Genomic DNA, 14,206 nt, shown 5'->3' on the forward strand with positions numbered 1-14,206 from the left:
ATAGCGCCTGCTCGATCACCACCATGAATTCAGCGAATTGGCGAGCAAAGAAACCAAGGTCCAAAAGTGAGGGTTGAGGATGAGGAACCTTGTACGCGTGTCGGCTCAAGAACAACTTGTCTGAGATCGTGTGTTAACATGATATCGAATAGTACATTTAAATCCTAACTATGATGTGGCCCAGGCGGAAGGCGCATCCGGTCTACACCGACCCGCCGCGGTGGGGCTCAGTTAGCTAAGGTGTTGCGCTGCTGTGCGCGAGGTCGCGAGATTTAATCCCGGCCATCCCGGCCGCGGCGGCCGCATTCCGATGGAGGCGAAATGCAAAAACTCGCGCGTGCTTACGCTGTATAGCGCACGTTAAAGAGCCCCAGGTGCTCAAAATTAATCCGGAGCCCTCCATAATCAAAACTGGTTTCGGCACGTAAAACCCCAGAAAGAAGTCTACACCGGGCAAATAAAAATCACCAATGCTGTATCTGTATAACGTCACGCCAGCATACGGCTGCGGTTATCGCCGCTGTTTCCTCCTCCTCACCTTCCCTCTCTAACCGTCTCGCACAACGCCTATATTAACACGCATCAGAGCAATAAACATTGTCTTGGCCCAGCCACCACCCGTGCGTCGTGCGTATTCTTCAGTGGCGACGAGGATGGGATAACAACGGGCCGCCTACTTAGTACGCCACTGCCTTCGACACCATGGGAGGATATGCCAGCCCGCCACAGTTTGACGAGACGAGCGACAAGTGGCCAGCTTTCCAAGTTCGACTGGAGGCCTTCTTTGAAGGCAATGGCGTCATGGACGACAAGAAGAAGCGGACCCTTTTGGTTGCAGCGCTGACCACCCACACCGTGGACGTACTTAACGGACGATGCGCGCCAGACAAGGTGAACGAACTTTCGTAAGCCCAAGAGGTAGCTTTGTTGCAGCAGCACTTCTCACCGCAACTAAAGGAGATAGCACAGTCTTACAAGTTTTTTTACACGTGACCAGATGCCAGGCGAACCTGTCAAATATTTCATAGCTGGCATTCGTCGGCTAGCAGACACATGCAATTTTGGCGCAACGTTTGATCAAATGCTACGAGATCGCATTGTCTGTGGTCTGCAAAGCGCAGGAGTGCGTCGGCAGTTGCTCGCGAAGCCGCAGCTGACGAAGAGTGAAGCAGAAGAAGTCGTGTTATCAGCCGAAATGGCAGAAGCAAGCGCGCAACAGATAATGAGCCATGCCGCTGAGGGAAGCGTACATGCGATGGGAGGCCAGGCTTATCGCCCAAGAAACCGGTCGCGGATTATTTCATGCACCCGCTGCGCAGCGAAAGGGCACGGACCAGAGGATTGCCGGTTCCGTTCGGCCACATGCTTCAAGTGCCAACAGCGGGGTCATATCGCCCGAGCTTGCTTCCGTTGGCAGAGCGAGTTCGTTGAGGGGCCACCAGGGCTGTCGCGTCAGGTACACGCTCTATCGTCTCAGGAGTGCACCGCTGTGGAAACGAATTGCATATTCGCGCTGGAGGCAGTGGACAGTCATGTCAGCCACGTCGGCATCACGCAACCCATTGTGCGCACCTTGAATTGTGCGGGGGTTCCATTGGACATGCAGGTCGCTCATCACGTGTCGGTCATCACGTGGCCCACGTATGAGCAAAACAAAAGTGTGGCCCAACCTGCGCGGTTCGCCAATGCAAACGACTTGCTTCGTGGGAAGGCTTCCCGTGGGTGGACAACTCAAGCTGAAGTTTTCGTGCGGAAATCGGTAGACGGACGGATCCCTGACAGCCCTCGCGGTTGTTCTGGCCCCAACCTGGGCGGACGAGGCTTGATCCAGGCGTTCCACATGCTCGAGGCGCCAGTCATGAGCGCGACAGGTGAGCGATTGCCTTTCATCGGGACTGATGTTAACGTGGAGCGTTTGGCGACAGAATTTGCTTACGTGTTTGCGCCAGGGCTAGGTCTTATCAAGGGTCCGCCAGTTCACTGAGATGTGGGACAACGTAAAATCCCTATATAAGAAAAGTACCGCCATCCTTTGATAAACGCCGCTTCTCTCTCTCCTGTGTCTCCGATTGGACGATGATAGCGCGCGCTTTTCACATCTTTATATTTTCTTTTTTTCCGCCTCAGAGCCATGTTGAAAGTCCTCTGCGCAGGCGGCGGCGGCGGCGCGCGCCCGGCCTGAAAGCTTCAACGTGGACTTTCTAGGTGCGCCACCGTCGACTTTGGACGAGGAGCTACCGTTGGACGAGGAAGCCATGCTAATCACGACCATAAATACGCATATGTGACTGTTTAGCTTCACTCACCTGCCGTTTGGTGTGGCTTCCGCGTCGGCAGTGTTTCAACGTCGCATGGAGACCATCTTGCAAGGACTTGCGGGGGTTCAGGTCTACTTAGGCGACGTCATCATCGCAGAGAAACACAATGACTGCACCACACTGCGCGAAGTATTGCAGCGGTTTCGGGAATATGACGTGCGCTTAAATGCGCACAAGTGCAAATTCCGTCAGGCCGAGGTGGATTTCCTGGGGCATCGAATTGGTGCTCAGGGCAGTCAACCAATGTCGCAAAACGTGGATGCCATTCTTCAGATGCAGGTGTCATGTAACCTCACAGAATTAAGGTCGTACCTGGGCATGGTGACATACTACCACAAGTTTCTTCCTAACGCCTCTTCTTCCCATGGCGCCTCTGTATCAACTGCTCCGCAAGGACACTAAGTGGGGTCCCAGTCAACAACGGGCCTTCAGCAAGGTGAAGGACCTCCTCAGATCCACTGATTTCCTAGTGCATTTCGTCCCACGCAAGACTCTTGTCCTGGAATGCGATGCCTCCCCGGATGGGATCGGTGCAGTGATTTCTCGCGATGTCGGGGACGGGGTGCGTCGGCCCATAGGGTTTCGTTATCGGGTACTGAGGAAAGCCGAGAAAAACTATTCCCAGTTGGAGCGCGAAGCCCTTGCTCTAGTTTTCGGGGTCTCGTATTCCCGCCAATACCTACTCGGTAAGCCATTCGCACTGTCGACTGACCATAAGCCGCTTGTGGGACTTTTTCATCCAGATAGGGCTGTACATTGTTAGACATGCGCTAAAGTTCCAAAACCAGCTTCTCAGTTTTCAAGAAATGCGTTTGAAGTTCTTGTATATTGTTACCAAGAGTAGCCTGCCCCTCTAACAACGGTTTGAGCATTTCGGCCTGTGTAGTACCTGGATTTACTTCGACATCGCCGCAAAGTAGCAGTTTACACACAATGAGACACTCATAAGCCATAGCAAGGCATCACCGTGGTCACGGAGGACCATAACACCACGATAATCGCTACGCAAGGAGCTCGGATCGTATCGGAACCAACCTGCACAATGAAGAACACGGCTCCTGTCAGTGACATGGCAGTTCCTGGTCCGCCGTGCCCTCCATTGGTGTGTGACTTGAACTCCCATCATCTGGCATGGGGTTTAAATACAGATCCGTGCGGTACTCGACTGTGACGTTGGTCACAGGACGCCAACATATTATGTCAAAGTTAAGGACATTTTACTTTTGTGAAAGGTCTAGCTGCTTCTACTCTACATTTGATTTCCTCAGGTTCAGGTCTTTGCGTAACCTCTTTGTCGACTGATGACTATGCAACAAATAAGGACCACATTCTTGTGATATTTGAAATTATATGCCCGGTAACATTCTTAGTGTCTCAGGCGCGAACATACAACATAAATTACAGAAAATTTCAAAATAATTTGCGGTAATCATTGGGTACCCTATCTGATGCGAATTCTAAACAAAAAGCATTAAGCATTTGGCCTCTCTTAAAGGATTCCCGTTTCAAAGCTGTATTTGAGGTTCACACAGTTAAAGATAAATCTTCGTGCTGTTGTAATGTTGACTGCTCGCGGGATTATAGAAGAAAAGCCGCCTTGAAGAAATTGTTGCATAACCAATGCCCTAAAATTGGTCAGACTATAAATTCTTGCAAGGTACATTTAAACGTACCGTGTCAGAAGCAAAAGATTAACATGACATGAATCATTTTGATTGGCTTGCTGAACCCAATAACAAACGCGCGCTATTCGGCTTTCTTGGATGTAAGAAAATGATTCCGTTGCCGGTAAGCGTATAGAATCTACAGTTTTCTCCCCAAAAGACATAACGGAGTAATTGGAAGTTATTGCTTGTCGGAAAATCCTATTGTTATCCTGACTGAAGGTATAGCTGACCACAAGCTTGTACATGTGGACTTGGAAATACAAAAATGCTTCCGAGTTACACTTATCACGCAGTCCTTTTTGGATTTTTCATCGGCTGATGACGAATCCATCTTGGATTGCTTACATCTTTCCCTTGATGAATTGAAACGCGATGACGACGTCACGCTTCTCTGGGACAAGTTTAACTCTGTTGTTAAGTATTGTATTGATAAATTCGTACCAAAGCGTAGAAAGAAAACTAAACGTCATAACCCTTGGATCACCCGTGAAATCATTCATCTCAAACGTAGAATAAAGCGCAAACGCAAGTATAAGCTAGCTCAGAATACCGAACTCCGCTCCTTAAGAGATGCTTTACTCATCAAACTACGTAACGCCCGTGACAAATTCCATAACCAGACTATGATTACATTCTTAAAAAACTCCCCAGACAAGTTTTGGCGTTTCTTGTCCGACTCTAATCGAAGTGTTCAGCAGCTAAGAATAAACAATAGCGTGAATTCTAATCTTAATGATATCGTCAATGAATTAAATGACACATTTTATAAAGCATTCACTATACCTTCAGTTCTCAGCGCCCATGATAAATCAAATACACCATCTGCATCTCAATCAATTCCTGACATTTCAATTAGTCGCGAAGGCATTCTTTCCATGCTGCTTGATATTGACGTAAAAAAATCGCCTGGAGCGGATGGTCTGCCTAACAACTTTCTTCGTCGCTACTCCGAACTGACTTCTGAATTCTTATACATTATTCTTAATGCATCCCTTAAACAGAGCTCAGTACCAAAAGACTGGCTCACGGCCAAAGTAATACCGGTGTTTAAATCAGGTGATAATCTTATTCCTAACAACTACAGACCTATATCCCTCATAAGCACATGTTGTAAGCTCTTGGAGCATATTATCGCTAATCACATATCCAACCACTTGGAAGCGAATAACTTTTTTGTAGATTTTCAGCATGGCTTTCGTAGGAAGTTCTCAACCTCAACTCAATTGTTATCTATCGTACACGACTTTGCCAGTGCCATAGATGACCGCCTGCAGATTGACGCAATATTTCTAGACTTGTCAAAGGCATTTGACCGTGTGCCACATGCAAATTTAATTGAAATTCTTAATTCACTCGGACTACCAGAAAATATAGTTCATTGGATTCAGGTTTACTTAGAAAATCGTGTTCAGTTTGTGGAAATTGATGGTGTGAAATCTAATAGCCTGCCTGTCTTATCCGGTGTACCACAGGGGTCAGTGCTGGGACCCCTGCTGTTTCTTATCTATGTAAATGATATTGCTAAAAATGTGGATCCTAATGTCAAGGTGAAATTGTTTGCTGATGATTGTGTCATTTATTCTTCTGTCAGGAGTTCTTCATGCCAGGATACACTTAACCGTAATCTTTGTAAACTCGCGGACTGGTGCGACGACAGAGGAATGCAAATAAACTTTTCCAAAACAGTGTCAATGATAATAACATTGAAACGAAAACCGCTACTTTATACTTACCACATTGGCAATCGGAACCTCGAATCTATTACCTCTGTGAAATACTTAGGCATAACAATTAACAGTAACCTCAAATGGGACACCCATATTGACAACATATGCAACAAAGCATTCAAAAAACTTTGCTTTCTACGTAGAAAGCTAAAGAAGTCACCTTCATCTGTCAAGCTGCAAGCTTATCTTTCCCTCGTTCGCCCAGTCCTAGAGTATGCTTCCATAGTGTGGGACCCATACTGTAATAAGGAAATTGATAAACTTGAAAGAATTCAGCGCCTGGCTGCACGGTTTATTTGCTCTGACTACAAAACTTCGTCGTCAGTTTCTGGTATGTTAGGCCAACTTGGACTGGATCCGCTCCATGTGCGCCGTAAAATCGCTAGGCTGAAATTTTTTTACTCATTGTTTCATAATCAAACTGGTTTAGCAAATGCCACATATATTACCCCTGCTCCACACAGGTCGGCACGTATTTTTCATTCTAAAGTAGTCCAGTCGTACTTTGCCCGCACTAATATCTTTCAGAAATCATTTTTTCCACTTACGAGCGAAGAATGGAATCATTTACCGGAATTTGTTGTTGAATGCACATCTTAAGTTTCATTTGAAAAACTACTAAAAAATGTTCTTTTGTAAACCCTCTCCTGCTTGGGCAGCATTGCTGCCTGCAGTATAGTGTAAATAAATAAATAAATAAATAAATAAATAAATAAATAAATAAATAAATAAATAAATAAATAAATAAATAAATAAATAAATAAATAAATAAATAAATAAATAAATAAATAAATAAATAAAGGGCTGGAGCATCGGCTTTCTTCTAATGTTCTTACCGCTACGTTTATTTCCTCCATTGATGAGGATTTCACGGAGATATCTGTGAATGAATTGTCAAATGTCTTACGGAAAATTCCGACTGCGGCTCCAGACCCTGATGGAGTCACTTTCGGCCATGTTAAAAATCGTACCTGAGTGGAAAATTTATACTAGAATGGAAAACTGCAAAGATTATACCGTTACCTAAAAAAAAAAAGAAACGGGAGAGGGTTATACTTGGGCAACATAAAAATAAAATATTAGGCCAATCGGTCTAACTTTGATAACGTTGATAGAAAGAGTATTACATGTTCGCGTTATGAATATTATTAATCAGAGAATGCTTCTTAGCCTATGTCAAATTGCATACAGGCCGGGGTGCTCAAAATGGCAGGCACATATTGACCCGAAAAATCGTACACAACTTGCACGGCGCCAAGGCCGGTATGCGGCATTGGTTACGCTTGATATCACTAATGTATACGATAACGTTGAACACGGGGTACTTGTAAGCCAGCTGCGAGAACCTAACTTCCGCAAATATTTACAAACATGTATTACGTAATTTATGATTGGCAGATAATTTTATTGCTCTCAGAGTGGGTTTTAATCGCGTACATATAAACAGGCAAAATGAGTTCCACAGGGGGCCAGTGCTATCTCCAGAATTTAATATATTACAGAGCTCCATCCCACCCCGAGAGGACGTACATACTTACGTGTATGCGGATAACATAACAATCTTCTCATCGGCAAAGGACATTCACACACTTTACGAAAACCTGATCTGTTCTAGAAGATGGGCCAAATTCCATTCGCCTGACTCTAAACGTGAACAAGTGTTCATTGCTTGTATTTATTCCCCAAGCAGACGTTGTCAAGTATCCTGTGGTTATATATATATATATATATATATATATATATATATATATATATATATATACATTGTAAATGAAGAAGACAAGACGACGCCGAAGCAGTCAGCAAGAAAGCCACAGTGTTGGTGCTAACCACGCGCCCCGAGCTTGCGCTTGCCCGGATTTTGGCTGTTGGTCGCCTCGCCGCTTCTTGACGTTCGCCTGACGTTTCTCGCCTTCATTGACGTTTACACGTGAACAAATCACGTTGCATTTGGTGGATGCTGCGTGGGTCCCCCGCACCAACCTGGAACTCCGCTCCCGGACGCTCCCTTCGGTTCCTGCACCCATGATGGTCAACGACACCTCGACTCAGACTGACCCTTCGGAAGCGCCTGCCACCTGCAGCGCCGTGTACCGTGAGCGGGATCCGCCCATCTTCAACGGCTCAGGTGACTCCGATGTTGCCGACTGGTTGTCGACATACGAACGGCAATGTAATGAAGAAGACAAGACGACGCCGAAGCAGTCAGCAAGAAAGCCACAGTGTTGGTGCTAACCACGCGCCCCGAGCTTGCGCTTGCCCGGATTTTGGCTGCTGGTCGCCTCGCCGCTTCTTGACGTTCGCCTGACGTTTCTCGCCTTCATTGACGTTTACACGTGAACAAATCACGTTGCAATATATATATATATATATATATATATATATATATATATATATATATAATCTTTCATGGCGTGCACACATAGAATATATTGCAGCAAAGGGCGTTCGAGTGGTGGGATTATTACGTAGACTGAGCAACAGTCGATCAGGGATGCACATGGCCACCTTGTCATCAATTTACCGTACGTACGCAAATATTTACAAACATGTATTACGTAATTTATGATTGGCAGTTAATTTTATTGCTCTCGGAGCGGGTTTTAATCGCGTACATATAAACAGGCAAAATGAGTTCCACAGGGGGCCAGTGCGATCTCCAGAATTTAATATATTACAGAGCTCCATCCCACCCCGAGAGGACCTGCAAATGAGGTCATAGCGACTGATGCCACGCAGAACAACAACAACAAAAAAATTACCAGCCCTTCCCCTGTCGAGAAAATTGGGGTAAGCGAAGCTTGTCGTGTGTGTACCTGATCCCTGTCCTGAGATTCGGATGTGTGTTATACTCTGGGGCGCCTGCCTATAAGCTTCGCCTCCTTGTTCTTCTTGAAAAGCAGGCATTAAGACTATGTTTAGGGCTACCTAAATTTGTAGCAAATACTATTTTGTATCTAGAAGCAAGAATTCCTTCTCTTGTAACTCGGTTTCTTGTACTTGCTGTACAAACATGTTTAAGAGCGCACGAATCGCCAATAACACGTTGCCAAACAGTGTTCATTTCTCAACCTAGCGTGTTTTTCGATGTACATTGGCCTCGATTCCACAAACTTTAAGTTAATTTTGTAAAAACTCTTCTCGATCCGTTGAACGTTAGAATCGGAGAGGTAAAGCCCATTTGCGACGTGGAAAATTCTCTGCACATACAATTTGGATATATTTTTCCAAGTAACGCAAGACCTTACCGAATGTTCAGTGTTACTCTACAGGATTATTTAATGAAATCACGAACAAATGAGGTCATAGCGACTGATGCCACGCAGAACAACAACAAAAAAATTACCAGCCCTTCCCCTGTCGAGAAAATTGGGGTATGCGAAGCTTGTCGTGTGTGTACCTGATCTACTTCTTTCCCGTAGTTACGAGACGTGCACCACCGTTGTCGGGTTCCTGGAGGGTGCAACACGACCCTGTCGCAGGCGTTCCGCTTCGTTTGCCCTAAACTCAGGGTCGGCGGCTCTTGGCTGACGTTTGGCCTCAACATCGCGCTCCCGCAACTCGTGGTCCGCGGCTCTACGCTGACGTTTCGCCGGGGCTTCGAAAGCCCTCATGCTAGAATCGGCATGTCGACGACGAGCCGTTTCCCGATCGAGTTCGCGGCGCCGTTTCTCAAACGCAGCCTACTCCTCGGCGGAACGCACCATGCGAGGCCTTCCCATCCGGTTGGCTGAGACTGATCTGAGGCGAGGGAAGCACAAGGAGCGTGCGCCAACCCCCTTTCCTTCCCTTTTCCTCCCCGCGACACACCAAACGACCATGATCGGTCGCGCGCGTCACGTGATCCGGCGCCGGCTCACTTTCCCCGCACCTGCTCTAACCTGGAACGAGCTTTCATTTTTTTTGCGTGCCGCCATCGACATTTGTGAGACAATAGAAGCTTCGCTCGAAAAAAGAAAATGTGGCATCGGTATATTCAACCCTATTCTCGATTGGCTATTTTCCCGGCGACTTCCAGACTTTGTGCCAATCTTTCCAGCAGATCTTTTATTGGCAGTAAATTCGTCAATTAAACCCATCAATAGATTATGTCGTCATTTTAACTCATTCTTTGTCCTTGTGTACTTCACTCACCGACCTAATGAATCTCGGGTTTTGTGAGTGTTTAAATTATTAGTTATTCAACACTCAACTAATATCCATTTAGTCTGGGTACCTGGGCCTACAGGCCCAGTTCTATATGCAACGTCACATTCATTGGCGAAGGCGTCGATAGTTGGCCCAGTCAGTAAAATTCACCCCATATCAGCCTTGATCATAGCTGCAAGATTTTGGAGGAAAATGATGCTACGGGAATTCTATGCACCATCTATGACAAATTCCTCGGATTTTAAACACTTATTGTACCTCTGGAAAAATAATCTATGCCAATCGAGAAAACTGAAGGTATGCGAGGCTTCGCTCTCGCATACCTTCTTAAAATTTTTATTTATACAGGACTGGTCTGGCACTCTCACCGATTTGTCATATGTGTAGGGAAGAAGAGACCATAGAACATTTTCTTAATTACTTGTCGACGATTTATTAGCTTAAGGAAATTAACCTTAGAAACCCCACTCCGCCTTCTCGGATTAAATTTAACTGTTCAAAATGTACTATATCTTTGGGTACCTCTACACTTGGGCATAGCGACGGGAAGGTTAGCGCTGGAGGAGGAGGAGGAATAAACATTTATTGCGGAACCAGCACTTTTAGATGGCCGGGCCTAAGCCTCCCATGAGGGGACGTCGAGGGCTTGCCTCGCCGCCGCCTCACGGGCGTGCTGGGTCGCCCAGGTTTGGTCGTCGAGGGCGGAGCTCCGCAGAGCCTCACGCAACCTCGACGAGAGGGTCGTGGTGTTAATGTGTGTGTACTGTGCTGGGCACTCCCACAGCATATGCGGAAGCGTAGCCGGGTGAGTGCCACAGCACCGGCAGTTGGGGGTATTGTAAACTTCAGGGAATATAAGGTGGAGGCGGGCGGGTGAAGGGTACGTATTTGTTTGTAGCAGACGCAGGGTGGTAGCCTGCGCCCGGCTGAACTTGGGGTGAGGTGGGGGGAAGGTTCGACGACTAAGGTAAAATGCCTTAACGAGATCGTTGTAAGTAGTCAGACTGTCCCTGGTGTCCAACTCATCTCCAGTGTCTCCGGCGCGGTTGACTAGTCCTCGCGCAATGGAGTGGGTATATATTCAATCAATAGCGCTGTCATCCAAGATTTTTTTCTTTTTTTTTTTAGGATCAATGAGATGAAACTCTGAATACAAAATTTTAAGCCTTCTTTCCCTTCACCCAAATTGAATTTTAATTGCTTTCTTTTTCATGTTTATGGTAGAATGTTCATTTTCATAAAATTATGCAGGCTGTCCAATCTCAATATTTCGATGCTAACTTACATATTATAAAATTTTGACCCCTTATTTTGCACATTACTTTGACCTACCCGATTCCTGGCCAATCCCCCAGAGTGGGTACGTGCCAGCATATCACGAAGATCTACATCTACACTTTGGTGCAGAAGTAGAGTGGAACGCCATTGTATTTCGTGGCATGTTTTGCGAAAGTATGTCTATAGGAAGCGGTGCTAATTCCACGATCCATTTTAAATGGGTACGTATAGTTTAGGCTGACAGGCTTCTATTCCGAGCATTTGCCTAATGTTATTATATAAATATTGAAGTAGTAAAAATACAATGTTCTTATGCACATTAACATTTCTTGTGAAAGTAACCTGTTGGGCTCTTCAAGTAATCTCCACGTGCTGAAGCGATAAAAATACGCTGTCTTGCTCAGCCGTTATTTATTTATTTATTTATTTATTTATTTATTTATTTATTTATTTATTTATTTATTTATTTATTTATTTATTTATTTCGTTACAATGAACCCTGCATATTGTGGACTAACGGTTATCCTGAAAAGAACTGCCGGTACCGAATACATATTCTCTGATATAGTGCCGGGTATAGTGGGGAAACGGATATAAATCGAAAAAAAAGCATTTTTATAATATATCCAGAACGAAATGAATAATTTGCAATTAAAGAAAACCAAAATAATAAACATAAGAAAGAAGGCATGAAAACCTGTGACTTCCTGGTGATGATAAAGTAAACAACGATCGCACTCACCGAGGTTTCAACACCCACTGTTTCAATAACTGCGACAATTCGTACTGGCTGCCTCGAATATACTTATCACGGTGGTCACCACGCTTTTCTAACCCGGTGCGCTCGTCGAATTCTGGCAGCCATCCACACGCGTAATAACAGCCCCTCGCTTCCTTCGATCTACATTTGTGCGGCAAAAGCGCCACGCAGGCCTCGGGCAACACAAACCGTGTCTGAAAGGCTGCCCAGCTAGTGCTTACGTACAAGTGTCAACGTTGGAGTGATGTGCCAGCTAACAACTTCATTATAACGAGCTTCCACTGTATTCATTTATTTATTTACTCACAATTATGCTCATGAGTTGGCATTTCCTCTTACTTTACCATTAGTATGGCCGATTCTCTGCCGTCGCAGTGAGACGCCATTTTAGGCGGGAAGATGAAGACGAGGATGTTGAGCATTCACGCGTGGCTCGAGCCGAGCAGAGCGGCGACCCGGCGAACAACGGCGCACCTCTGGCAGCCAGCCGTCTCGAGTGGGTCCGCTAGTCTCCTGGGCAGTCGTGCCCGCCGGGACACGGCAGCGTCAGCGAAGGTGAGCCATGCACGAGGCCGACACGTCGCGCGTTCCCAGCTTTTTTTTTTTTTCTCGTTCAGAGTACGACGTGTGTACTGTTCGCCTTACCCACAACGAGCACTGCGCGTGCGTGGCGTATACATATATACAGTGGATATAGACCCTTTGCAAAAGCTCGCAAGCAGTACGGGGCAGTCTGGTAACCAAGGCAAGCGGCCATGGTGAAGTACCCGGTCCGATCCGTCTGTAAATCCGCTGGGCATCCGCCTCATGTGCAGCATGGCAAGTAAGTGCCTCGCCTCGCTGCTAAGCCCGACAGCGCGGGATCAACTCCCGGCCGCGACCCCCGCATTTCGACGGGGGCCAAATGCATAAACGCCCGTGTATCGTGCATTGGGTGAACGTTAAAGAGCCCCAGGTAGTCAAGATTGATCCGTAGTTCCGCACTACGGCGTTGCCTCGTATTCATATCGTGGTATTGTAACGTAAAACGCCAGAATTATTTTCCGGAGTCCGTTGGATCTATCCAGGGTGTCCCAGCTAAATGTAGCCAATGCTTTAAAAACGACGGAGCGTGCTAGGAAGCTCAAACCAACTCAGTGGTGTTGAGGTTCGCGTGTCCTAGTCTGTGGTATTTCTTTCGTTTTGAAAACTCGGTTAATTAGTATAAACTGATTGCCTAACTTTTTAAATATTGCCTTCACTAAGAAAGTGCCAATACGAAAGTTGTAGATCACATTTAAAAATGGCCCACGAAGTGTTTACAACAAAGTACCATTGATGGAGCTTGTAATTGCGTTTAAGGAAAGCCCGCGAAATTAAAAAAAAAACAAGCGCGTGATAGCGCCACTATTTCAGCGCTCCCAGACGACCGATCAAGAAACGCAATCCACCTGTCTCTACAGCGGTTCCTGGACGGGCATGGCGTTTCCGGTATAGCCGCAAGGTACGCGCCAGCAATGCTCGCTAGTAAGATACGATCGCGAACGAATAGAAGAACATGACAATTGCATTTTTCTTCCCGATTACAGTTCTGCGGTCAGCAGTTACTCAAACCCGAGATTTTTTTTTCCTTTTTTTTTTTTTTCCTGTGTGTTCGAGCTTCATTCCACAAGCGGAGCGAATGATATGTTTATGCCACGTCACGTCGAAGCGCGACACACCTTCACCACCGCCGCTCACTCTGGGCGCCCGCTTGCTTTTCATGACGCGTCAACAGTTCGTGGCGCATACCTTGCGGCCACCGGAAACGCCGAGCCCGTCCCTGACAGCACTGCAGAGACAAGTGGATTTCGCATCTTGATCGGACGTCTGGGAGCGCAGAAATAGAGCGCTATCACGCGCTTGTTTTTGAATTTCGCCGGCTTCGCTTAAAAGCAATTACAATTACATTAATGGTACTTAGTAGCAAACATTTCAGTCGGCCATTTTAAATGTGATCTACAGCTTTCGTATTGACACTTTCTTAGCGAAGGAAATATTTAAAAAAGTTAGGCAATTAGTTTATACTAAGTAATTGAGTTTTCAAAACGAAAGAAATACCACATACTAGGACACGCGAACATCACCACTGAGTTGGTTTGAGCTTCCTAGCACACTCCGTCGTTTTTAAAACATTGGCTAAATTTAGTTGGGACACCCTGTATATGTACAGGGTGTCTCACTTACTTGGGCCAAAATTCAAAAATATGCAAATGCCACGTAGCTGGACAGAACCAAGGTAACGTTGTTTGCCGTCGACTCAGATTATATTTTGCATTCCGCCTAATT

General features: G+C 46.0%; 1 protein-coding gene across 5 annotated transcripts in view; it reads left to right on the forward strand.

Moving 5' to 3' along the window:
- The first annotated feature begins 512 nt into the window (after positions 1-512).
- Positions 513-14,206, forward strand: part of LOC119446561 (uncharacterized) — a 174,450-nt gene continuing 160,756 nt past the window's right edge. For 2 of the 5 annotated variants that reach the window (XM_049664214.1, XM_049664217.1), the window contains exons 1-2: positions 514-1,871; positions 12,275-12,454. The gene's annotated coding sequence lies outside the window, so the exon portion shown is untranslated. Of the gene's footprint in view, positions 1,872-12,274; positions 12,455-14,206 lie in introns of all 5 variants that reach the window. The other 3 variants (XM_049664216.1, XM_049664218.1, XM_049664215.1) reach the window with 3 other exon arrangements.

Source organism: Dermacentor silvarum, chromosome 3 (genome assembly GCF_013339745.2).
Source record: "Dermacentor silvarum isolate Dsil-2018 chromosome 3, BIME_Dsil_1.4, whole genome shotgun sequence".
NCBI classification, from domain to species: Eukaryota; Metazoa; Arthropoda; class Arachnida; order Ixodida; family Ixodidae; genus Dermacentor; species Dermacentor silvarum.